Source organism: Xenopus laevis, chromosome 1S (genome assembly GCF_017654675.1).
Source record: "Xenopus laevis strain J_2021 chromosome 1S, Xenopus_laevis_v10.1, whole genome shotgun sequence".
Classification (NCBI taxonomy): Eukaryota; Metazoa; Chordata; class Amphibia; order Anura; family Pipidae; genus Xenopus; species Xenopus laevis.
The window spans coordinates 169,007,164-169,034,091 of record NC_054372.1 but is presented as its reverse complement, the minus strand read 5'-3'; the positions used below and the strand labels follow the sequence as shown (position 1 = coordinate 169,034,091).

Genomic DNA, 26,928 nt, shown 5'->3' with positions numbered 1-26,928 from the left:
TACTAAGCCTTTCTCTTAGTGGGGCTTTCACATTATCCAGTGGAGGAATGGAGTGGTGTTGTCGAACTACACTTCTTCTATTAATAATGGTAATGGACAGCATAAATACCAGTTTTATTTAACACACACAGGGAGCACTCACACAGAACTGTGATGTTGTAGAGATACAATATATGGGTTGTGGTAATAATCAAAATAAAATGATCTGCACTCACCAACTTGTAACTCTAAAGCAGTTGTTGTAGGTGCTATAAGCCTCTCACAGCTCGATGTACTTTGCAGATGAATAGAATAGAATAAAGGCAATTATGCTACTTTATTGGGGAACTGCATCCCTTTTGTTTTGGGGGCTTCCACCTCCCTTCCTCTGGTGAACTGAACAGTGTGAGGAGGTGAAGCTAACCTTGTCCAAACTGACTGAGCAGGTGGTAAGGACAAGTCCCTAATGTCGGATGTTTCTTGTACAGCTCCACACTGCAGGTAGGGGGTTGAGGGACTACACCTTACTGCCTTCTCCTGCCTGCCTTTCATGAATTGAGAGCAGACAGCAGTCGATTCAAGGCCAGTGCCACACCCTAGGCAACCCAGCTGGCTAAGTTGCCTCCCCCCTATGTGTGCATATATGAACGAGCATGCACATGACAAGGATTGTGAAGGGCTATCAAGGTGGGGAATACAAACGGTTCGACCTAGGGGAAGGCGGCAGAAGAGTTACATGCCTGGTAACCCTCCATCTTTGCATCTTAGGCACATGACTCTTCTGCCTACCCCTAGTTCCAACCCAGTTGAAGGCACACACAGAAGGCAAAGTGCAAAAATTGGCCAATTGCAGCCCTTTTTGTTGCACTTTGCATGGGGTGTTGTAGATTACCACTTCTGAAAAGTTCCAAGTAACCTAGAAAGTTTTGTGGGTTCAAGTGTGATAATTTATTTATATCAGCACCATCATAGCCTTTTTCAAATTATCTTGCCAAAACTTTTGATTGTGAGATAGTGGTCATATGAAGTCTGATGTTTTGGTATTAATATAATATAGTTATAGCTTTCTTATTCACAGCACACACACACTTATTGATTTCCATTCCAAATGTAAATCTACTCTATTTTACACTTTCTATTTCAGCCCAGCATTGAAGTGGCACCTTTGGTTCTGTACATTCCGTACACTGTTCCTGTTTGTGAAGGAGTTTTAGGATGGGATTTGTTAGTTACAGTTTATATTTTAGTTAAAGGCTATTTCTTGCGCTGTTATTAAGGGGAAAGAGTAGCTTGAGGCAAAAGATATTGCTTGAAGGGAATACTGAAATTTCACAGGTTTTATGGTAAGTTTCTATTTCTGGGTCTTTTCTGAAGTAAATCCAAATGAGTACGTGTTGGAGGGGATGCTTTTTTATCTCCAGGCACTAAGCCTATTAAGAAGCAGCACTATGCTAACTTCCAGTGATCGCATTCACTACACCACCTAACTGCACGGACCCTCAAGGTATTTGAATGGCTTTCTGGTAAGTATGTATGGAACATTTAAAAATGAGTTTGTACACAGTCGGAAAACATATAATATTGGTAATGTATGATTATAAATATTTATCCTGTGATACCCCAATTATTATTTTATTATTATTATCCATCATTGTTCCTTGAAGTGCTTTACAGTGTAAGGTAAATTAAAATACAAGACATAACAGTTAACACGGACAAATATTTTACCAGAATAGATGCACAAGGTTACTTTTACATATTGTTAGGATACAATGGGGGGGAGGGCCTTGCTTATGAGATCTTACAAGCTCAAAGGAAAGGTGAGATATTATACAGGTGGCTAGTGGGATTGTCAGCAGGGCCAGAACTAGGGTTAGGCAGAAGAGGCACGTGCATAGGGTGCAAAGGTGAAGGGGTGCCAGGAACAGAACTCTTCCATCCACTTACCCCTAGTCTGGGCACTTGCTGCAGATTGTATCAGGGCTTTCTGGTGCCCCACTTGATGTCACCCCACGAACAAGAGTGTAAGCACGTTATGTCACCATGCAAAAGGGGGGGCGAGGTGACTGGCTGGGTCACCTAGGATTGTTAAGGTCCGTTAATAGTGATGAGCGAATTTATTTGCCAGCCATGTTTTCGTGAAACTGCGGCAAAAAATTGCCACCGAAAAATTTGCTTAAAAGAAACGCACATAAGCCACCATAAGAGAAAACGCCAATTGACTTTAATGCATTAGATGCATTATTCATCCACAAAGTAGATCAAGCTGTGAGAGGCTTATAGCACCTACAACAACTACTTTAGAGTTACAAGTTGGGGAGTGCAGATCATTTTATTTTGATTATTAACACAAGCCATATACGGTAGCTCTACGACATCACAGTTCTGTGTGAGTGCTCCCTGTGTGTGTGTTAAAGGAGAAAGAAAGTCTTCTTTCACTTGGGAGTGCCAAATATTAGGCACCCCCAAGTGATTGCATTTACTTACCTGAAACCCTGGGCCGGTGTTCCTATCAGCAGAAAACTGCACCGGTCCGGGGTTATTCCAGTGAGCACCACAAAGCAATCTTCTTCCTGCTTCCTCTTTCTTTGTGCGGCTGTGTATGCGCAGTAGAGCAAGAAGCTGAACGTTAACTAAAAAATTGGATATTTCGTCTACTGAACATGCGTCTGCCCCGTGGTGCTCGTTGGAATAACCCCCGGGCCGGTGCAGTTTTCTGCTGATAGGAGCACCAGCCCGGGGTTTCAGGTAAGTAAAAATTTGGCACCCACAAGTGGCAAGAAGACTTTCCTTCTCCTTTAAATAAAGCTGGCATTTATGGTTTTAGAGGTTTTTGAAACTACAAATAAACTAATTTTCCAAAAACTATGAATATTATTGAACATTATTAAAAGATCCGAATAGAAAAAGCACAAACAAAAAAAACACTGAATGATCCACAAAAAAATGCAAAAACTTTACAAAACTCGAAAAATTTAAGTTTTTTAAAAAAAAATATGAAAACTAGTGATGGAAGAAACGGCGAAAAATTTGCGAAATGCATCTCAGTCAATGGGCATCAAAATTATTTTATGAACAACAATTTTTACACGAGCGACAATTTTTATACTGTATGTGCGACTATTTTGTCCAAATGCTTGAAAGTCAATGGGCATCTGAATAATTTTGACGCACGTTAATTTTTTTTTCGCAGCAAATTTTTGGTAGGTGAATTTTAGCTGCAGTTTCGCAAAAACATATACGTGAGCGGTGAAACGTGAAAATAAATTCGCCCATCACTAATGAAAACCACTAAAATAAAATTCATAAGAACTTATCCCAAAATGTCACATTTAAAAACGAATGTATTTCAGTGTTTTCGTGCACAGAGAACAACATTTTTGTGTAAGATGTGGTATTCAATAAAATAAACTGTGGTCAATGGTTTGTGTGTGGGGAAAACTGGAATATTTAGGAGAAGTTTTATTGGATTGAATCAGCAAATTATTATTACATATTACATTGTTACATATTCATGGATTTTAAATTTTTCAAATGTGTTTCGATTTCAAATTCGTCTCTTTACTTTTAGCTGGCAGGTACACAATATTATGCTGAGTTAGACTTTGGAATTCAGACAACAGGTATTGATAGAATTATGAAATCATTGGTAATGTACTTTTAAAAGACTGGTTTTTATATCATCTATACCTGCTTTTCCATAAAAATGTGTGTAATTCAGTAACATACCATTTTGCTTTTATTTATTGTAAGCTGCCATTGCATTTCTACCTTGTGAGCTGTATGATGAAATGTAGGATCAATAAACTCAAGGCAACTTGATCTGATCAGTTAGTGATTCCTCTCTAGTTCCCATTATAATTATAAGGACTGTCAGCAGAAATGAACTTGTGGGGACCTATACAATAAAGATATTACTGGGCTTACTAAAACTACTCATGTTTTACTTTTTAGGGTAAGGGTTCCTGTAAAGGTATTCCCTCTGTATCCCATTTTAGCAGCCTTCGTGGACAATAGGGGTTCACCAAATCCAGGATTTAGTTCAGGATTTGGCCAGGATTCTGCCTTTTCCAGCATGATTCAGATTCAAATTCAAGTGCCTGGCCAAATGGAATCCGAATCTTAAACATCACATGACTTTTTGTTACACAGACAAGAAGGGGCCCATTTACTTAGCTCAAGTGAAAGAATAAAGGAAAAATAGTTCGAATTTCTAATGGTCGAATATGGCTACTTCGACCATCGAATGGGCTACTTCAACCTTCGACTATGACCTTCGACTTCGAATCGAACGATTCAAACTAAAAATCGTTCGACTATTCGACCATTCGATAGTCGAAGTACTGTCTCTTTAAAAAATTCTTCGACCCCCTAGTTCGCCACCTAAAACCTACTGAGGCCAATGTTAACCTATGGGGAAGGTCCCCATAGGCTTCCTAACAATTTTCTGATCGAAGGAATATCCTTCGATCGATGGATTAAAATCCTTCGAACCGTTTGATTCGAAGGTTTTAATTGTTCTCCGCTTTTTGGATGTTCTGCTTATCTGGGGGCACAAGGCATGTTCAGCCCTGTTTGTTAAATTAATATTGAACACTGGGGTATACTGTCCCATTGTATTAAGTTTCTATAATTTTTATTAAAGCTTCAGTGAACAATAGCCAAACTAATATATTTTTCAAAGATGTTGTGTGTGTCTGTAGTTACATTTTTCCCATTTTTCTCCTATGATAAATGTATTTCTTAGCGACAATCGTATTTGTTAGAAAGAACCACTTTTCAATTTCCATTTGTTTGCAGAATGACACATGTAATACTTCAGCCGGTGAGCATTTCATTTTTATACTGTTCGGAGCTTTTCCTGGGAGACTTTCACTTCTGTTGAACATTTCTCCTTTATGACATTTGAGGGCAAAGGTGGCAAAAATTTTGATGGAACAAACATTTCTGGAATTTTAACGTGCCTTCTCATAACCAACCCGCTGATGCCTACCTTTCTTTATAATGAGTTGTTTCCTATTCACAGCTATTTGATGAAAACAATTTCATATATTTCCTTTTAAAATTCCATTAAACACAGCTGATAGAAAAGCTGAAAACAAGATGCTGAAAGCACATTAAGGATTAATATTGTGTTATTTATAATCCTGGCTTCATGGATATGTAATGATGAGAAAGGAGTAATAGGCAAAACACAAACTTTAGCTGTTTAACAAATAATGCATGCAAATATTATGTTTTATATTCCAGGATTATTGTTACTCATACATAATATTTCTGTTATAGCCTCTGTTATTCATGTAGGGAAATTGTTTTTGCTTCCTCAGGAGAAGGGATATAATTACACAAAGTCTCTTAAAGTAGGTATCGGAGAAGCAATACGGAACCCTAACCTTTTGTGTACATATTAAAGAAAAAGCCACATATATACGTAACCCTATTTTAACAGAGCAGGGATGTTTTCTGTGACAATACAGATTTAGATTTTATATATTGAGGCAATTTCAAACTCGGTGGCTGTTTTTGTTCATGAATAAACGCATAAACAATTGTGTGTGGCTCTGTTCTTTGTGCACAAAATCATAAATCAAAATTAGAAAAGAAAAAAAGGAAGACGGTTATACAGTAATCTCTCCCTGGGAAACCCTCAGACCTAGGGGTATATTTATCAAAGAGTGAAGAGATCACCACAGTCCTCTACTCCGATCGTACTTTGAATCGAACGATGCGAACGATTTTATCCTGCGATTTTCCCAAAAAATCCTTCGACTTAAAAAACTTTAAAAAAAACACACAGGAGGTCCCCCATAGGCTAAACAGCAATTCAACAGGTTTAAGTTGGCGAAGTATTGAAGTCGAAGTTTTTTTAAAGAGACAGTACTTTGATTATCGAATGGTCAAATAGTCTAACGATTTTACTTTGAATCGAAGGTCGAAGTCGTAGTTCGAAGTATTATTTTTACTATTACTTTGAATTTTTTTACTTCGAAAATTCCCTCAAATTCACTTCGACCCTTGATAAATCTGCCCCCTTGGTGCCGTATGAAGAATTTCCTTCTGTACTGCTACACCCCATGATAATTCCAGTGATGGGGAAAGGATCACCAAGTGTGAAGGTTTTCCACTGGAAGGGACAAATGTGCATTGACTACACTGCCTGCATTTTTATTGACTGTGTTCTTATAAACACATTTTTATAATTTTTGTTTATAATTTTTGAAGCAAAGTCCGTGCATCCTTTATAATCTGCACTAGTTTATTTACAGTATTACACATTTTCACAGGTAAACAGGTGTTACTTTTACAACAGCATCCCTTTAAGGAAATGGTGTCCCTTTCACAACTGATACAATCCAAGGCCATTTAGTGATTCAAGCAGTGAACTCTGCCAGGCTAAATACTCAAAGAACCACAACAGAGAACAAAAATAATTTTGGAAAACGTATTTGCTTTGGATTTAGTAGAGTTAGCCTTAAAAGGAAACATCTAAAAGAAAGGTTCTTGCATTTTTAAAATAACAAAACTGCATTAGAATTAGTAGGATCTATTGTTTATTCCACATTTGAAGACTGGCTCTTGATTTTGTTATGCTTGTACAGACAGCCATGACTACAATTCCTTTGCTGCTCTTGTGTGTAATCACTGATAATACCAAGTGTACATAATTGATTTATACACTTTCTTGTTATAGCTGGCACTTATACAGTTGAAAACACATGTAAACACAATATTTGCAAATTAAAACACAGAGCAGATATCTGTAAAAAATATTGTTTGTGTAATACCCCTGATCCGACCAATTAAAATTCTATTTCTTTGATCGTAATTGGGGTCTGACACACGTCAGTATAACAATTACTTAAAACAATTTTAGAAAGAAAGAACGCCATAGTGATTATTTATTGCACTGCACTTTAAATTAAGATAAGCTATTAAAGCATATTCACTAAATCACTAGTTACTAGTATAAAAACCAATTAATTGAATATTGGGAATCACTGAAAGTTTGGGAATTAATTTCTTTTAATTAATTCATTAAATTCTAATTTATTGCACTGCACTTTAATTACTATGATCAATTAAGTCGTGAAGGGATACTGTCATGGAAAAACATGTTTTTTTCCAAACGCATCAGTTAATAGTGCTGCTCCAGCAGAATTTTGCACTGAAATCCTATTCTCAAAAGAGCAAACATATTTCTTTATATTCAATTTTGAAATCTGGCATGGGGCTAGACATATTGTCATTTTCCCAGCTGCCCCAGTCATATGACTTGTGCCTGCACTTTAGGATGGAACTACTTTCTGGCAGGCTGTTATTTCTCCTACTTAATGTAACTGAATCAGTCTCAGTGGGACTTGGCTTTTACTATTGAGTGTTGTTTTTAGATCTACCAAGAAACTGTTATCTTGTGTTAAGGTGGCCATACACGGGCCGATAAAAGCTGCCGACAGACCGTGTCGGCAGCTTATTGGCCGTGTATGGGGCCCCACGACGGGCTTCACCGATCGAGATCTGGCCGAAAGTCGGCCAGATCTCGATCGGATGGGACAGAAAATCCCGTCAGATCGCGGCCGCATCTATTCGTTGATGTGGTCCCGCGACATCGCCAAAGGAGCGGATCTCTCCATGTAAGGGCACCTTTAGGGAACTGCTATCTGGTTACCTTCCCATTGTTCTTTTGTTAGGCTGCTGGGGGGGATATCACTCTAACTTGCAGTACAGCAGTAAAGAGCAACTGAAGTTTATCAGAGCACAAGTCACATAACTGGGGGCAGCTGGGAAACTGACAATATGTCTAGCCCTATGTCAGATTTCAAAATTGAATATTAAAAAACACGTTTTCCCATGACAGTATCTCTTTAAATAAATATAAAGTTGGCTATTTTTTCTAATCTATTATCCTCATTGCTGCTGTTAATTTTTGGATGTGACTAGGATGCACCGTAGATATAGAACTAAGAAAATGCTATTTAAATATGAAGCCATGCTTAAAGAGGGTGTAAAAATAAAATATGCCCAATGAAAGTGATGGTAAGCAATTTCCCATTATGTATTCATTAGAAACTTTGAATGATTTACTGTTTAGTTATAATACCATTTGTCCGTCCTTTCTGCACTGCTGGTCCTGAATTTTGAAAGCAAAAGACAGGTCTCCTCCTTCCAAGACTTAATTTTTAATATTTTATATGTAGTGTACACTGTACATCAGTATCATTATCTTATTAATATCATTATGTTATATTAATGCACCAAGGACAGTTCAAAATGGGATATGTACCTTTCTCCTCTCACCTTTGTAAATAAAGCCCCTAAAGAAGTACGGCCATATGCTAATTTGATCACACTAAATGCATTTCACGCAATTCCAATGCACATTTCCCAATAGATCACTGTGTTTGCATATGCAAAATATAGTAATGCACAGACATGTTTTCCCATGACAGTATCCCTTTAAGGACCAGTAGTGATTGATATTTATTATATTTAAGAGATAATTTATGATTCATCTTGCACAGTCAATTGAGAAAAATTGAGAGATAGCTGTATAAGAAGTAACCCGTGTTAAGTTGTATTTTGATATATGTGGGGTTCTTTCTTTCTAAAATTGTTTTACAAAATTTTGTTGGTAAAGTTTTTGAATAATATATTTTAAAAGCTTGTTATTGTTTATTTAGTTTCATTGCTTCAAGTTTTATTCTCCATAGACAAAAGCATATTCAATGATAGATAGATAGATAGATAGATAGATGATAGATAGATAGATAGATAGATAAATGATAGATAGATAGATGCTAGATAGATAGATAGATAGGTAGATAGATAGATAGATAGATAGATAGATAGATAGATAGATGATAGATAGATAGATAGATAGATAGATAGATAGATAGATAGATAGATAGATAGATAGATAGATAGATAGATAGATGGATAGATGATAGAAAAAGTGTGTCAAATTCAGAATCAAATGTGTACCTTCATTTCCATATTAATGTTTGAGAAAACATTCCATGTATTTCTAATTCACCTGCAACTTTTAAGGGCCTATTTATGAAACCTTGAATTTTTCAAGATTTATTATGCTCTGAAGCTGCTAAAAATTTGAATCCAAAAATATCAGAAATCATATAGAGGTCAATGGCAGAAGGTCCCTTTAACCTTTGGAACATGTTTTTTACCTTCATGATTTTCGTTATTTTTGGGCTGTTTGCCCTGGTTTTTGTTTCATAATCCAATAAATTTGCGTTTTTGGGGACAATTAGATACATTTGAGTCTTTGGAGTAACAATTCGAAAAAGTCACACAATTCGAAATTGACGCTGTAGTTTGTGATAACTTTTGATTTTTTTTACCGTTTTATTGGTAAATTAAGGGGATTCGGGTTTTGGTGTTTGGTCAAATTTTTGAGTCCCATTTATTAAAGTGTAATTTTTAGGGTTTTAAAGCTTTTTGAAACTATGAGCTTTTCTTCCCTCAGCTCTGTCCACATGTCAGTTATTCTTTTATGACTGCATCCATAAACTTATGTCCCACCATATTGCTGGCTAATAATAGGATGTGCTTTATATCCAAATGTTTTATACTAGTGTAGGGGACAAGAGGAATCCTTCCCCTGTTTTTCTGCCTGTGACATCATCCAGTTATAGGCTGGAGAGCGATCCGATTGGCTGGGCACCCCAGTGCATCCTTGGGAGAGAGGGCTTGCCTGACTTTGGAGCCAAATGTACGGGGTCTCCCAGAGAGCTTAACAGAGCCAGCACAAGTAGCTGAAAGACTGTCAAGTACAGAGAAGCTGTTAACTCTGTGTAATTTGTGAAGGTACAGCCCAGCCTGTTCCCTGCCAAGCTGCTAGAGACTAAGAAGGAGAAAGGTGCCACTGGTAAGATTTATCCTGCCACAGAGCTGCCTGTTATCTCCAGTGTGATTGCCTCTGAGAGCACCCCGGTGAGTGAGCCACCCAAGGGAGGATACTGGCAAGGATACAAGCGTGAAGACAAGTCTTGTGTATTTACCTGCTACATGGAAGCTGCTGCTAAATTCCAAAGGAAGAGGTACTTTTGGGAAATGGTAGCGCTACCTGGGGAATAAGAGCTCTGGGGAAGGGACATTTAATTTGAACTGTGTGGTTATATACCCCTTCTGGAGGATAGGGACTTTGATATTAAAAAGGACTGTGTTGGAGCAACAGTTAAGTACCTAATAGTGATTTAGGTAGTGTTCCACATGTCTCCAGTGCAGGAGTGCATGGTGTATTAGTTTGCCCAAGTTTTACTGCAGTTTATATAAAGTTTCATTTGCAAACTATGTGTGTTTTATTATTCCTAGTGAAACCCCCCTGAGGTGTGTTCCTCAATGTTCCCTGGGTGGAGGCACTGCGCTGTAATTCCCAGTACTTTTCATACGCAAAAGGGACTCATGGCCCCTGGATTGCCAAGGGTAAATTGCTATGTAATTCCCAGTTCCCAGTACTTTTCATATGCAAAAGGGACTCATGGCCTCTGGATTGCCAAGGGTAAGTTGCTATTTAAAGAGACAATAACCAAATTAGGGTTATAATAGTCAGCCTTCCCCCAGCTCCCAGTGCTGCCTCCTTTGCAAAGAAGGGTCTTCACTGCCAGTACAGGACTTGTTCCAAGTCAGATTCTGGACCCAGTCTACCGATCTGCTGAAAAGGTAGGTGGGCTCTGACACAAAGCTATCAGTAGAATTTACATTTGGTAAAAACTATTGAATACAGATGATAATTTGAATGAGATGGTGCACTGCTTACTAGGATTGCTATTATTTTATCGAAACAAAATACAGACTACCATATCTCTTTAGCTTTCTCCACTGTTATAAATATTTCCATTTATCTGTCAGTGTCAGTGATTATCTGTATAGTGCTTGCTATAACAGTTATTAGCACAGCTCCCTGAATTATGATAAAACCCCTTATCCAGCAAGCTATGGGCCCCAAGGAGTCCCATAAGTGAATATCATACCCTCATGGGTAACTTGAAAGCACATTAAATCTAATGACCTGCATAAGGAGAACCAGCGTCTATGTTTTTATGGTCACAGAATCCCTGATGACTTTGATTTCATGATAATGTTCATCCTGGGATAAAATACCCTCCAGCCATTGAATGACAGTGCCATAGCTTAGTGTCATATACCTAATATAGCACCTATTTTCCCCTCTAGTTTTTCAAATATAATAAGGTATTGTAGTTTTTATAAATGCTTGTAAACCTTGCCTAACAACTAGCCTATGGCTCTTCTTTATAGCGATTGCATTTGTAATAAAAATCAAACTACATTATCCTAAGTTGTCTCTCTGCTTCCATTTTATCTCCAGGAATATTTTCAGAATGTTACAGCTGCAGCTTTATGATCAGACACGGCTCTAACAGTATCTTATTTTTACGCTGCAAAATTATCCTCACCTTCTCACTTATTTCTCTCAAATTGCCTTTATTTTTTCTGTTTTATCTACTTTGTATTGTTCGATAAAACATTAATGCATTTTCTGTTAGATTAGCTATAAGCTGGATTGGGTATGCCCTTGCAATGCTGTAATATAACTGGTACTTTTCATAGTGTCAACAGAGCTGAATTGTACTTTTTGCTGACATATTTCTGCAATTAAAATGATTTTATTGTAATTTACAGTACTTGAATATGTTACCTTTGTTACCTATAATTCAAAAGAAAGCTAGGCTGGGGCATTTGCTGTTGATTGCCATATTTGCAGCAGAGTGGGAATCCAAAGCAGACTAAATGAAATTTGGCTAAATTAGAGACAAATTAGAGACCCAAACTGTAGGGATGGACTTGGAGCAATGGCTGGGCTCAGATAAAAGACAAAAAAATGCCATGTCCTTAAGGGTAAACACTTACTGTATACTGTCTGTACAACAATGTAGATACTCTTTACAACATGACATCAGTACCGTTTGTTACTTGACAGATATATAGGCATCTATCATGGGGGCAAATTCACTAAGAATCGTAGTTGCGCCAAGCGCAAATTCGCCGCACTTCGCCACACTACACCAGGCGTAGTTTCGCCAGTGCTCCGCAAATTCACTAAAATTCGAAGTTGCGCACAGGGGTAGCGAAAGTTTGCGAAGTTGCGCTAGCGTTAATTCGCCAAGCGAAGCGAAGTTACGCTAGCGATGGTTAATTTGCATACGGCGCCAAATTCAAATTTCAATGGAGGAATACGTAGAATCACTACAAATGCCTGGGAAACCTTCAAAACATCAAATAAAATTTTTTTTTTTGCCCTACACATGTGCCCACTGTATAGTTAAGTTGCCATGAGTCAGGAAATGTAGGGGGGAAGGAGGGGAGCCCCAAAAACATTTCCAATCTTTTTCAGCCTATCACCCATAATATAGAAAACACACCAGCGTTTTTTGGGACTTAGAAAATTTTTTCACTTCTTATGAAGCAATCCCTATCTACTCTATTGCGCTTCGCCTGGTCTGAGGTGGCGAAGGAAGTCTAGCGTAAAAGGTGGCGTAAAGAACAATGCGCATGTTAGTGAATTTGCGTAGTTTCGTTCGATGCGCAAATTCGCCAGGCGTAAGGGTGCGAAGTTACACTAGCGAAATTACGCCAGCGTACGTTAGTGAATTTGCGAAGTAACGAAAATGCCTGAAGCTAGCGAATTGACGCTAGCGTTCGGCGCTTCGGCGCTTAGTGAATTTGCCCCATGGAGTCTATGTCCTTAACTAGTCCCAATTATATGAACAAAGATTCTACTTGTGCCTAATAATTTAGAGGTGATTTGCCATCATTTACAAATATACCAGCAAAATCTCAGTCATCCTTTTTTATTAGTGGTCACATTATGTTATTTACACTTGTATTTTTTTTCTGCATAATCTTCATCATGTTTTTATTTCCTGTCTCTTATGTTATCTAAAACCCAACATTCTGGTGGCTTAGATTAGTGTACAAAGACTTACAGTATAGAACTCATTTCATTACTTGCCTCAGGCAGCTAAAGCATTAGCATTAACTCTAGTATTTAATGGAAATGGGACAGACGAACAATGTGACAACTAAAGATAAGCTCAAGGTCTTTTATGCCTTATTCCTTATGGCTGGGCCTCTTGTACAAACAAGCTTTGTTTTCAGCCACTTTGCACATAGAAAAGTCTTGGGTTCCTGTTCCAACAGCAAGCAGCTAAGATACAGTATTGTCCAAACTGGTACCCAGAATGTAATTGTACCCTTTATACATCCAGAGTCACAACTTCCATAAAACATGAAGCCCTTTAAAAACATAATTGACAAAAATGATGTGTTTACTCCACAATGAAGCCAATTAGTTCCAATCCATCTGCATCTACATGTCCCTCCCCATATACATCAAGCTCCTTTATTATCCATTGTAACTCCTGGCACTTTGTATTAATATATTTAAAACTGTTATACAGTCCCTATTGGGTGGACACAGGGGAGTGAAGCCAGAACACAGTGAGCGAAATATTGAATGAACTGAGAAATATTTTAATTTTGCAACTGCCAAATCAATGATTTTTATTTAAGGTCTAAAAGTGCTAATTGGCTGCCACCAACAGAACTGCATTGTTGCTAATATTGTTAGCAAAAATATTAATATGATGTTGACCCTCTCTTTGTTGCTCTAACAGCCCTCTCCTGTCCACTGGGCTTTTCAATAGATGTTGGAACATTGTTGGTTGGATGTGCTTCTATTTAGCCACAATAGCATTAATGAGGTTGGACAGTTGTGTTGGGATCAGACCTGGCAGCTGGCATTCCAATTTATCCTTCCTTTCTAGGAAAGTAATTCAGATAGTTAGGAGGTTGCTGCACCTGTTTGCATAAAAAATGCTAAAGTTGTGCCATATCCCATAATCGAAAATTGCATGACATTCACCCATAACACACCCATCTGTATTTATTGGTGCCAGTCGCCACCATTGTGCCAAATCAACAGTTCCCCTTGTCTATAACTGAAAACAACAGCAGCGATTCCCGAAATGTTATTGGTGCAACTTTTCCAGAGAAACGAAATGGAGACCGAACCATGTACACTATGTTGTATTAACAAAATGAGGGAGGTCAACACAAAAGGCTCTTTTCCGAACTCCTAGGAACCTAAAGCTATGTTCAACATGCTGTTTCAGGAATATAAAAGGTGCCGGCTGATGACAGAGCACATTTGTTCTGCCTTCGTTGTGATGCTTCAGTTTCAAAACAAGAGTAAAATAAATCCATAAGCATAAAGTATGTGGCATGCAGAAGATTATGAAAGCACACAGGACCTCTTGCCTTCAGTAGATTGTCCACAGGAGACAGGGTAGAATGAATAAAGAAGGCTTCTTTCATACTGAAATGACCTTGAGAATGAATTACTGTCTAACTCAAATGGCTTCTTGCATACAATTATTGTAAACTCACTTTAAGCAGAAATAGATTGTCAAGGACCTTTAGCGTTTACTGGGAAAACATAGAAAAAAACATTGTTGTACATCTAAAGGACCGAGTACACTGCAAAAACTTTCAGGCACAGTAAAGTCAAAAGGTTTTTTTCTTCAGGGTGCGGTGACTTTATGGTTCCAACATCTCCTTCATTTTGCTAATTGGTAAAAACTTCATGCATCATGTTTAAAACCAATTACTGCTCTGCTGTAACTCTTTTCAGTGGAAACATCCTAATATACTGTAACTTAGACTGTCATGAGAAGGAATGATGTTCTCTTACAATGCAGTTATGCCTCTGGAATTTCCTTTCCATGTAATTGATTGTCCCCTAAATTGTGCTGCTTTGTAGTAATTAAATATTATTTGAAAACATAACAGGTTTGCTCTGAGTATGCACAAAAGGCACTGCAAGTGGGCTTCATGTATGTGTTCCAGAGAATACAAATAATCGAGTTTCATTTCTTGTTTGTAAAGGAATTTAATCACTGGCAATGCATCTCCAAAGATGAGTGCATAATGTAGATGATCATCGAATCTAAGAAAGAATTTGGGATTCACCTGTATCCCTGTTTGCTAATCTATAGCTGATGGGAGGATCTCTGTTGCTGGTTCTAGAGGCAATAAGATGGCAGAGCTTGGCCCACGCCAAAAACACAGCAGGTAGGCAAAAAGAAGTATAGGAAGCCTAATGTTTTATATTTGATTAGCAGCAACGTAAGCTTAAAAATGTCCTATTCTGGACCTGGAGTTTTCTAAATGGGAGGTCTTTTCGTAATTTGGATCGCCATACTCTAAGGAAGGTATTTATTAAAGTCTGATTTTTCTGTTCGAAAAACACAATTTTTTTCTTTGAAAAAAAACCTCAAATCTTTCAAGATTTATGAAAACCAGAAGCTGTTAAAAGTCTGAATAAAAAAATGAATCTATCTCAAACCTGTTGAGATTATATAGAAGTCAATGCAGACGTCTCATGTACAAATTAAAGATATGTGATCTGCGCTGAGTTTGGGTTTCCTACAATAGCCCAAAAAATTTGTGGTTTTCTGTGATTATCCAAAAAAAAGCTGAGTTTTCGGACATCAAATGTAAAAAAAATTACACAGTTTGGATTTTTTTTAACGATTTTATTGAGATTTTTCCCACAAAAATTTTTTTTCAAGTAAATTTATTGATAAATACAGTATAAATGTGCACAGGATTTTTGTCGATGTGGTTTTAAGAAAATAGTGAGTAGGGATGGGCGAATTTTTTCGCCTTGTTTCGTCGCGACAATGACACCCATAGACTTGTATGGCATTGCGTGTCAAAAAAAAAAAGACTTGTGTCAAAAAATTTTCGTGCACGACACAAAATTTTGACGCCCATAGACTTTAATGGGCGTCGGCGACATTTCTCTGGCGGCGAATTTTTGGCGAAGCGAAGCGAGTCAAATTCGCCCAACTCTAATTTTTGGATTTTAGTAAATAACCCCCTAAGTGTACTGAAAATGTATTAAATAGTAATTAAACCCAATAGGATTGCTTCCCATCAATAAAGTATTAATAATATCTTAGTTGACATCAAGTACAAGATTCTGTCTTGTTCCCCCCGTCCGCCACCGAGCCATGAGAGGCCTGGTGGGTCGTTCTTTGATTTGATTTTCCTTAGAGTAGGTCTTTTCCTATTCTGATACAATCTGCCCCAGGTTTAGGACATCAGCTTTACTCGCTACTTGTCTCACATCTGCCTGCTCTGCCAATTGCTGTGCTGTAAGTTTCTCCCCTGGTGCTCTTCCATATATTTGTTTGCTTGTACCTGTATCTATCTCCATTATTTCTGCTGAACCACAGAAATGTTAAGCTGTACTGTTTACTATGATTTTGTAAAACCAATAAAAATCTAAGTTACAAAAAAAAAGATTCTGTCTTGTTATTGCAAAGAATTTTTTTTTTTTCTAAATAAAGATCTGAATTATTAGATAAAATGTAGTCTATGTGATATGCCCTTCCGATAATTTGGAGATTTCTGGATAACGGGGTTCTCATGGATAATGTATCCCATACCTGTACTGCTCAGTTTCCATATTACTTCACAAAGCAAGTCCAATTAGAAATAGTTTAGCCTTTTCAGTATTGTTTCCTTGAGCTCTAATCTTTCTGACTAATGCTTTCTCTGCTTTTTAGACTTTAGACCTCATGCCCAGTCAGGTAGATATAAGGGAGAATGAGACATCAGCTAAATGATGTTGAGTTAAACATGCAAAACAGGTTTTCAGGTTCTGAAAAGAATTTGATGTCGGGCCCAGTAGCTTTTTGTTACTCTACTATACACAAATATAAATCATCTCTAGAGTGCAACCCATTGATTAACCTTTCTATGAATTTCTGTTAATGACACCACCAATTTACATCAAAGACTGATAATTGGAGTCAGCTAAATCATCTGATAATTGAAGTCAGCTAAATCATCTGATAATTGAAGTCAGCTACATCATCTGTTTAGGCATGTATGCAGAACCACTGCAAAGACATTAGGGTTGAGGTCAAAATGTTGGAATATACATTCATATCCACAGTTGAGCCATGCTCATATCTGTTGCTTGCCAAACATCAATGCGGTCTTTGCAACTTGAGCGTCTCTCAAGCATTACCCAACTGCTTCTCAAAGCCACCAAATGTCCTTTATAAAAGCATGTAAGGAAGGATATTGCTCATGCAGCGTTCTGCTTATTTACTGTTTCCCTCCAGCCACTAGAAAGAAGTTAGGCGAGGAAAAGTTGTAGGTGTGGGTATACAAGGGGAAAATCCATTACAGTTGGCCAAGTACAGACATAGGAAAGTATTGCCTTGAGGTTCAGACACTGCCCATGTGTACACAGCCTAGGGTGTACCTATCCTTGAATAAGATGCCATTGAAAAAGGTCATGTTTATCCAACCTATTAATAACGTGATATTGTTTAGTAATGAACAAACCATGGTTATTTTAGTAACAATGAGTCACATAAATCCACAGTTTATAGAAACGAGTAAGGCAACAGGAATGTTACGGTTGGAATTTTTAACTTTAACAGTTACTAGAACCAACTCTTCATTTAAACATGAACCTATCACAATTTTTTCCATCCTAAAATAAGGTTCGAATCCATTACAGATGTGGTTTGCTTGAAGGCGAGAGGTGCCGTATCACAGCAGCAGCCACTAGGTGGCACACACAAACCAAGTTTCTTTCACCCGGCCGGTACAAAACCTCCCATTCATAGTGTAAATAAAGAGCTACATTATTAATTTATACCAATGCATCCACTCTACACCTAATATTTGTTTAGCCAGCTGTTTCCTCCAATCCTGCGTTAACGCCACTGACTAAAGCCTAACGTACATTTTTTCATCACAAAGAACATTTTGTTGCCTACAAATTACCTTTTGAAGTGAGGGCGTATTTTACAGTAAGAAACTGTGGAGTCAGAATGTCTGATAATTCCTTAGGAATAACAGACGGTAACTGTGATACATACGTGGCATTTTTTAAATAACATCTCACATTTATTTCAACCTATTACTTTTCATGGTTTCCGAAAGATGTGGATTTGTTTTTACCCTGGAGAATGCTAACATACAGAACACACACATTGCTATGCAAACTCTACATCACACCTCTGTTGCTGAACTACATCTAGTAACTGGAAGGGTGAAAATTCCAAAACGCTGATATACATGGGTGTGGGGAAGTGCATAAACAGGGGCAATTCTGGATCTGCTTCTACCTGGCAGCTGATCTGATACCCTTTCCACCTGCATGGAACCTCTCACCTTGCCTCCTGCCTGAAACAGCTCTGAGTACATTAATATGAAAGGGTCTAGCTTGTGTTCAAATACAGAGTATAGTTATTTTGCATCTGAGCTCTAAAAGCACTGGCACACATAGCAATGCTAGGGTTTTTATACCCCTTGCAATTAATAGTTCCACAGGTAAAATACAAAACACTTTGGAAATGTCCAACATAAATGGTGGACTGTTGCTACAAAGAAAAATATTTCTAAGCTGGTGCTAGACTAACAGAAATGACCCGTATATGCAAATATATTATTTATTCTATATCATTATATATATATTACTGGCTCTTTAAGAGAAACTAGGTTTAAGTAATAATGGCATCATGCAGCACTCTGCTGCATTGGATCCTTTAGGTGCAACTTTACTGAGTCAACTGAAGCAGTCCATTGTAGGAACCCTGACGCACACCTTTGAGTTAGCAATAGTTTCAGGGTTCCCCTGCATCAATGTGTATGATAAACCTAAACAGCGGTGAGGAGTAGTGATGGGCGAATTTATTCGGCAGGCGCAAAGTCGCGGCGAATTCCCGCAATTCGTCGCCGGTGAATAAATTTTCAAAATCGCCGCAAATATTCACCAGCGAAAATTCACCAGCGAAAATTTGCCTCCGTCCAAAAAACATTTTAGGACGTTTGGACGTTTTTTTTAAAGAAATGAACGCTGGCATCAAAGAAAAGAACGCCGGCATCAAAAAGGAGACGCCGTTTTGCAAGATTTTTCGCAAAGCGAAAGGCCCCAAATTCACCCATCACTAGTGAGGAGCACTGGCACTTTGCAGCAAAGCGCGAGTTACATAGTTATATAGTTAAATCGGCAACATCCATCAAGTTCAACCCCTCCAAATGAAAACCCAATATCCATACACACACCCCTCCATACTTTCACATAAATTCTATATACCCATATCTATACTAACTATAGAGTTTAGTATCACAATAGCCTTTGATATTATGTCTGTCCAAGAAATCATCCAAGTCATTCTTAAAGGCATTAACTGAATCAGCATCACAACATCACCCGGCAGTGCATTCCACAACCTCACTGTCCTGACTGTGAAGAACCCCCTACGTTGCTTCAAATGAAAGTTCTTTTCTTCTAGTCTAAAGGGGTGGCCTCTGGTACGGTGATTCTCTTTATGGGTAAAAAGGTCCCCTTCTATTTGTCTATAATGTCCTCTAATGTACTTGTAAAGTGTAATCATATCTCCTCATGCAATCAGTAGCTTTAGGAGCAAGTACATTAAATGAATGTCATCATTATTGGGCAACAAATGTGCTGCTGCACCTTCATTTATGTACATTCGTGCATTGCAAAGAAAAATGAAGTCATGCAAACTTTGCCTCTTTATACCAGCAGCAAAGCACCTGTTTGCTTTATGCTAAAAAAAGAGTTAACCCCCAACAGTAAAGGTTAGACGGGGTCTCTGTGATGGCAGGACTGATGGGTGGAAGTATTCACTGGGAAGTTTCCAAGGCTGTGACTAATAGAGTTACTCGGCTTACACACATCTGGACTATGTATGTTCTGTGTGGAACTTTATATAGCAGCAGTTAGTCTCATTTTGCCCTATGCTGAGTTATTAAAAAAATAACATTTACCGTTTGCAAATGTTTCCATGCAAAATGTGAGCTAACCCCTAAAAACAAATATGGGTAGAAATGTTGTATAAAATATAAATCAGCAGCAGGCTAATGTTTCATTATCTCTACAGCAGTAATGATTCAGATCTTCAAAGTTGTGCACGGGAGTTCCCCATCTTGGATATTGTTAGGAGTGTCAGTGACACTGCACATGCTCAGTGAGATTTGGGCAGCTGCTGATAAGATAAGTTTGGTGTCCCAAATCATCAATAAGAAAATGAGATTCATGTCATAAAAGCTAAAGCTACAGGACTGATTATGAAATGTCAATTGCACTGGCTTCTAAACTGCCACATAATGAGAATACAAAGTCATTGCTAATCAGTCTGGTATTGTAACTTCTATTCTATATATGTGGTTTATTGGGAGTTTATTGTGAATATATGCCACATGGCTTCTATTTGATAGATTTAAACTATACTTGTGACTGATCTGCAGTGAATATTTTATTCAGCTAGCTACACCCAATGGTTAGTAAGTGGCGCATTAACCCAAGCAATATATATACAGTAGACTATTAATTTTTAATGGGTAGGGCTGCTGTACAGTGGACATTGAATAGCAGCTCCATACACTCTACTATAGAAATTTATGGAAAAAATAGTTTCTTTAGGTAAATATTGTCCTAAATAGTGATGAGTGAATTTTTACACCAAGTTTCGCCTTGAAAATGACGCCCATAGACTCCAATGGGTGAAAAAAAAATGTTGTGCAACAAAAAGAATTTGACGCGCCATGTCGCACATCAAAAATAAATTTAACGCCCATAGACTTGCATTTTGGCAAATTTTCACAGTTTCTTTGTGGAAGTGAAACAGGTCAGATTAGCCCATCACTAGTACTAAATTATGGGTTCTTGTAAATAAACGTAAATCAGCAGATTTCAGGGCTGAAGTCCCCTGTATAAAATACTAATCCAGATAGAGGGGGACCACTATGAAATCAATTTGTCAGCAGATTTCAGGTTTTTTTTTCTCCAGGTAAAGAGTTGGTGTGGGGAGGTGGTCGTGCTCAGAGTGGGAATTCGGTTCTGCAGGATTCATTTATTTTTGGGAAGGCTGTTTTTATAACAGCCAATGAAATGCCTGCTATTTCTTCTAGGTCCTTAAAATAAGGTACAAATTTAAAATGGATTAAGTTCTGCCAAACATAAAAGCATACGAATGCATTTGCTTTATAACCCACTTTTCCCTCTTTCCTTCAGTGTATTATTCTTTGAATTATCTATAAATTTTATGTTGCTAAGAAAATAAATGCTGCAGTTTTATGTCACTTTGGATCAATAAACTTTCAAAATGGATTTAGGCCTTTTTTTAGGCTCCCTTTGCCAAGAATATACTCAGAGGTCTGTTTGCCATCATGACATCATATCGGAACTGTACAGACAGACTTTCCACTCAGCAGATTCCCATTTGTACTGGTCCCACTGTGTATTAGTGTATTAGTGCAGGAGCAGAAGTGTACAGTGCATCCATTCTGTCCCCATCCAACGCAGAAGAAAAAAGAGAATTGTATTTAGACAATGAATTGACCTAAACTCTCCAATGGGGCCACCATGCTGTTTGGGGTGGGTGACTGTGTTCTCTTTCTTTAAAAGTCCCTCCGTAGGGAATCAACAGTATGCCTTTAAGTGTCTTCTTGAGTCAAGGTGGCAACCCTGTATTTGTTACAATGGTGTCATGGACAAAGTGGCACTAGTTTAAGGGAAAAGGCCAAGCAAGTGGGCAAGTAATGACACTTTATTTTTCTACCTGCCACATAGTGGGTCTTGACCCAGAGCAAGCTCTGTGACTTCTGAGCTTACAGCACCATTAGGGGAAGAGAGCTTAAATGTAGGGGTGCTCAGTCTGTAGGCAAGCAAGTGGCTACTTAGCAGCCCATAGCAATCAACTGATATTTCTGAGCCAATGTCTAACTGCAGCGACTATTCATTTCCATTTTGTATATGTAAGTTGCACTTAGACTGCAAGCTCACAGGGCAGAGACCACCTTTCCCTGGTGTCTGTTTCTTTCTTTTTGGGGTTATGTCATAAAAGACAGTGCTAGGCTAATGAAATTAGACATCTGTTTAATTCTATCTTCTAATTGCTCGCTATGTTTTTCTAGACACGTAACAAACTTGAGACCATTTATTACATTACCCCATTAAGTTTGCCCAAGTGCAGTGATCTAAAGCAACCAACCAGCAGCAGCCAGCTCCATGTTGTAGCTCCCACCCTTTCCAGCGACAGTCGGGTAATCTCAGCCAATGACAGGGAAACCATTTGGGATTTTTAACTTTGAAAGCAAGTTGCAGATAAAGGTCCCTGTGTAAAATGTATAATGAAGCAGTAGAATTCTTAACAAATCAGATGAGAGTGAGTGTAGGACTGGCTAGACCTGGGATGACTTGTTGGCCAGCTTTTAGAATGTATAGAGTGCTCCTTAAATTGGCAAGCATTTACATATCACTGTACAGCTGAGGCTGTTTTATACAGACTTGGGGAATACCTTAAAGGGTGGAAGGGCCGGTGCCAGAGGCTTAGTATGGTAGCGATGCAGTTTGTTGTTGTTCATGTGCCAGGAAGCATCACAAAGGCAACATTCAGCCTGCACTTGCTCACTGTGCCTTTATTCCCTTGCACAGAGCTCATTGATATAGAGCTGAATTCAGAGCTGTTGAGCTTGTGCGTCATCGCTCCACTTAATCCTGAACCTTAAAGAATCAGGTTCCATCAACACTGCCACATGATAGGATCTCCAGTCATCACAGCTGGGGAGGCAATTGTAGTCACCTGATCAGCTGTGAGACACCCTCGCTAGCCAATACAAGGTTTTTTTCATAGCCTTGTGCTGTTTGGCCTTAAAGAATGATGGATCCCACTGAAAGAACTCTTTAGACAACATCTACAGTACTTGAACTCTCCAGTGTTTGCTCTCTCTCTGGCTTTGTAAGATTGTAGGGCAGAAAACATCAAACCATGTTTTTTGCACTTTGTGTACTTCCATGCACTTTTAAGCACTGCACTGGTCTTCCAGATCTAAAATATAGTCCAGAGATCTGTGTTCGCCCCATAAATACATCGGATAGGAGGGGCACAAATATGTATCTAGGTGCAGAATGCAGCCAGACCCCAGACACAAGTGCTTTTTAAATGAACACTGCGCTTTTGTGCCTCTTAGACCACTTGCACTTGTATCCATGGTCAAAGTAAATGATCACTTATCTCTTTATTTACCAACATAGGTGCTAAATTGCACCAGTGCATTTGCCAATAGCATCCAATAAGCAGTCAGTTGACATGAAACAATTGGAAAAACGAAGATAAAAATCAGATTGATTGGTGGACATTTACACTGGTGCTGTTTAGCACCTATAATAGTAAGTGAGCAGCACCCTATGGATTGGCGGAGTTCTCCTATAGTGCAGCCAATAGTAATCAATTAAGGATTTTTTTGACCTACAAGTATTTAACACCTTTGTTAGTAAATTAGCCCCAGTCAACTGACTGACCAGATGTATCAACCACCTTATACTGGCAGGCTGAAGGCAGAAAGACGTCTCTTCTTTAACCAAGAGTGAATCTCCTTTACGTTAAACAGCATTTAAGAGAGTATTTATATTAAACTGTTCAGAAATACATACATCAATATGAGATGAAGTATTATGTCACTATATATACATATATAACTTGTCTTCCCTCTTATAGCTCTGTAGCTGTACGGCACAGGTAAGCCAAACACTAGCCCTTTAGCTATTGTTTAATCCAATCCAGTTAAGTACTGCCAGGGCATGCTGAGAATTGTGGTTCAGTAAGAGCCTGAGATTTACAAGGAGGTTATGCCTGCTATACAGATACAGATACAATAATGACATTGCAGGTGGTGCCCACCTACCTACTGTACTGTATGAAAACTTGCACTTCTGACTCTCTACTGACACTGTCAATTCCTGTATCAGTTTTATAGACATTGCTGAGTTAGAGAGAATTTGCCAGCACCAAAGCGACCCAAAAGTAAGAGAAAAAAAAAAAAAACTCTGTTCTTGAACTCTCAGCACTGAGAAACAGTAGGAGTACTGGTTTGGCTTAGTCTATATTGCAATTAGTCCAACTGAAAGTCTCCCCTTCCCAACTAAGACAGCAGCATGAACACAATAACAAACCATTTCCATATAAATACAATCATCTTCTGCACTTGCCAGGCAAACAATATAAAGGACTAACTGATATTTTCTACCTGTCATACCCAGACAGTAAGTGATAAACCAGCCATCAGGTCTGTACAAGTCTGGACCCTCCAGGTATGAATACCTCCCTGCACAGTTGCAAACAAAGCTGCATTTGGGGGAAAGCAACCTATGGCCCTCCAGCTCATACGACTCTGCAATGCCCAAGAACCCACATATAGTCACAGACTGTGTTGGGAATTATAGTTCATCGGCTAGAGGACTGATATTTACAATGAACAGAATATCACTCGCCCTACTGTAAATGAAACCCTATTAATTACAAAAAAGCCTTTTTGGTGGGGGTCAGGATGCCATGTACCTATGCAGAACTGCACTTTAAATGGGCATGTCCTGGTTTTAACTCTTTCCCTGCTGGTGTGGGATTTAATTGGCAGCTGTCATTGAAGGTTTTTTTTTCCTCCCAAGTAGATTGGCATTTCATTGGCAAGAGCTCAGTTAACTTTATCCCTCAACAGCTGTCAGCGGGAAGAGTGCGTCACTGAATACCTGATACCCTGGCATACAGGTAGAGAAGGTAGAAGAGGGAATAAAAGTTAGCTGAAAGTTGCTAGCAGGACCTGGGCTTCCAGCTAAAGGAAGAAGCAGAAATTCTCACCTTGTGAACTTGTGTCTATGTCCCAGTTGTTGCGTCTCTGGATGGCACAGGTTCCTGGACAACAGGAGTCACTTCTCATCCAGCAGAAAGGGAAAGTAACACGTCATAAGCAAAGTACACCACTGAGCTGGGATAATTAGTGCCCTGCCTCCAGTGAGTGCACGTAAAGCTCTCCAAGTGCCCACTCAGTGCGAGGTGCTGAGGACAGCGAACACACCCACCCCACCCACCTCCTGCTGCCCTCACAGTGCTCCTTTATGCACTTCTATCCGCTCTCTCTTCATCTGGGATGTCTCACATCACCTAAGCTGCATCTCTTCTTTGCACAGGACAGCCCCAAGAGGGAGACGCTGGAACTGGAGTTTGCTGATATAGGAGCTTTCAGTGTATCCCCTGTATGTGCCAATGGATTTAATGCAACAAGTGCTGCTTTACTATTCCACTTAAATAAAGAAGTACAGTGTAAGTGCCCTGTATAACCTGAACCTATATATGGTGGGGGGGTTACAGTGGGTGGGGCTGGCACTACATATACACCATGGGCTGAAATTAGAAGCAGATGGGAAGTTGTAAGGCAGGAGAGGCTGGGGATGGCTGAGGACAGCTCCCCACGCAGCACCCACCAACCTCACACTGAACAAGAAGGTATTATACAGCAGCTGAGTATATTAGAGCCATTGATGGGGAAAACGCATTCCTTGGAAAGGAAATGGCTTCAGGTTCCAATAACAGAGCTCCTTTTGATGCCGCGAGGCTGCTACACCTCAAAGGGCTGCTCCCTTAAGAAGTGAAGTGCAGCCGAGGATGGAGACATCATGGCAACAAGGGGCAGAACTTGTGCTAAGGAGACATGCGCACAACACTGGCACTAGTATCAGCAAGGGAATGGGCACTCTCTGTAGGATCCTTATTTAAGGTTTATTACCAGTCTGGAGCTGAGGATGCGCATTCATTCAGTGCCAGTGTCTCTCTCACTTTTAATACACGCACGGGGTGTCTCACTCACTCAATAAAACCAAGGGCCTCTATATAGGCTCCCCCAGGGATTGTGGGAGCAGTAGCAGCTGAGAGGGAGGTCAGGCAAGGGTTAAAGTGCAACATTATTTTAAAGGGCCAGCCGTTTAATAGGCAATAGACCTTCTATTAAACACAGTGTCGGACTGGGATGCCAGGGGCCCACCAAAACATTTTAGGCTGAGGGCCCACTTTTCAAACTACTATACCTCCTCTCCTCATTCTTTCCTCTATGTACTATACTCTATTTTTCCATTGTTAAGATGCTTTGTTCCCATAAAGAAAAGTAGTGATGGGTGAATTTGCGCCGTTTCGCTTCGCCGAAATTTGCGAAACGGCGAAAAATTTGCGAAATGGCACCGGCGTCTCGTTTTTGACGACGGGGCCCGTTTTTTCGACGCCGGCGCCCGTTTTTGCCCGCGAATTTTCGCGGGCGTTTCGCGAATTTATTCGCTGGCGGCGAAACGCGTAAATTCGCCGCGAATTCGCGCCTGCCGAATAAATTCGCCCATCACTAGAAATATGGAATGATCATGAAATAGGCCAAATGGTTAGAAGCAAGAAGCCCCCTGACACCTGGGCCCACCGGGAGTTTTCCTGGTATCCCGGTGGGCCAGTCCGTCACTGATTAAACATTTAACACATCGGGACTTGTTACACTTTCTCTGTACTATTTACTGTGCATTTCACCTGAATAAATCTCCTGCTTAAACATAGAAGTGTCATTTCACATCATTCATTGTTGTTTGCTGCTTAGTAAATGTACAGAGGCTTTTGGGGAATTGAATGCCCATGCCAATATTTACAAACATTAAAATTACCTTTCCTTGATAATTATATAAAGTGGTGGTATACTGACCTTGGCAGGGGAGGATCCAGCCTTCAGACTGAAACCAATGGCAAGTTTCAGGAGACACTGATTACAAGTAATGCTACTCTGCAGAGAGAAACAAGACTTTTTATTCTATGACCAGAGATAATCAAGTTAGAGACCACCGTACCGGGTTTACCTTGACGTGGTATGGTGGTTTATCAACTTTATGATCATAACTTTGTAACTAAAAACCCCTGTTTTTGGAAATACGTGCAATTGCATATATACGGAATTACTTATGAGACAGGGGACCAGGGAATGTGCATTGATTAATTGGCCAGATCAGTAGCACTTCCATTGTATTTAAACACATTTTAACTTAGCCATGGAGTA

At 39.1% G+C, this 26,928-nt stretch overlaps 1 protein-coding gene across 2 annotated transcripts in view; it reads right to left on the bottom strand.

The window, feature by feature from the left end:
- Positions 1-26,664, bottom strand: part of hapln1.S (hyaluronan and proteoglycan link protein 1 S homeolog) — a 62,824-nt gene extending 36,160 nt beyond the window's left edge. The window contains exon 1 of one of the 2 annotated variants that reach the window (XM_041580483.1): positions 26,581-26,664. The gene's annotated coding sequence lies outside the window, so the exon portion shown is untranslated. Of the gene's footprint in view, positions 1-24,707; positions 25,150-26,580 lie in introns of those variants that run through there. The other variant, XM_018244396.2, reaches the window with a different exon arrangement.
- Positions 26,665-26,928: the final 264 nt, after the last annotated feature.